Source organism: Mandrillus leucophaeus, unplaced genomic scaffold, assembly GCF_000951045.1.
Source record: "Mandrillus leucophaeus isolate KB7577 unplaced genomic scaffold, Mleu.le_1.0 Scaffold395, whole genome shotgun sequence".
Classification (NCBI taxonomy): domain Eukaryota; kingdom Metazoa; phylum Chordata; class Mammalia; order Primates; family Cercopithecidae; genus Mandrillus; species Mandrillus leucophaeus.
The window spans coordinates 2,146,215-2,147,177 of NW_012104198.1; positions in this window are offsets into that span (position 1 = coordinate 2,146,215).

Genomic DNA, 963 nt, shown 5'->3' on the forward strand with positions numbered 1-963 from the left:
GGTGACCACAGCACTTTCTGGGCAGAAGGGGTTGGGGAAAAAAAAAAAAAAAAAAAAAAAAAAAAAAAAAAGGCTGGGCCGCGCCTGCGCACTAGCCGTAGGGCCGGGGAGGTCAACGCGAGGGCGAGAGTGCTGTGGTGCCAGAGAAGGCGTGTCTGTTTCCCAAACAACCACTGTCCCCACGGTGCTTGTCTGTCCCAAGGTTGGTCGGTATGACGCGAGTGACGGCGTCTTTTAGCCAATCACCGCAGAACTCAGGCTGTTGCCGGGGTGAAGCGGTGTCCGCCTCCCCCGGAAGGATATTTGTAGGTGGGTGGGACCGGAAGTGACGCTACAGGGGAATGCTATGCTCTGGGAGTGTTGATGTTTTCCAGTCATTCCGGCTGACAGCGTTCAAGTTGGAAGCCTGGAGGGGAGGTGTTTTTCCTGTCGTACGTGGGACAGGCCACGCTGTCCGTCCGCAGTACCGACGACTGCGAGTCAGAGCTTCGGGGAGAAAAGTGAAGAGCAAGACGGGACCGACGGGGAGAAAGGCTGGGAACCAGGGTGTCGACTTTGACTGAAATTTGAGACGGAGGGCACCGGAGGGCGAGCACTCGCCTGTGATTGGCCCGTGGGCGTCGTCGAGGACCCACGCAGCTGCTCAATTGGTTGGTGTTCGCAATTGTTGTGGCTGCGGCGGCGATTTTGCCCACGTACTTCCGAGCAAGGGGCGGGGCTGTGCCCTGGCGCGCGTGCGCAGCGCCCCGGGGCCCCACCCGGTAGTGCAAGAACCTGCGAGGGGGCGGAGCGAAGAGGTGCTTGTTTTGGTTCTGTTTCCTTTGAAGCAGAAGGCCGGAACAAGCGTAGCAATAAATTTGCTGGACTTGGAGAGAAGGTTCCGACAAACTCGCCGCACTGCCTTCATCTTGGACTTTACATCCGGGTTCTCCTCCCGGCGTGACCCGCGCGCCGCCGCCGCCG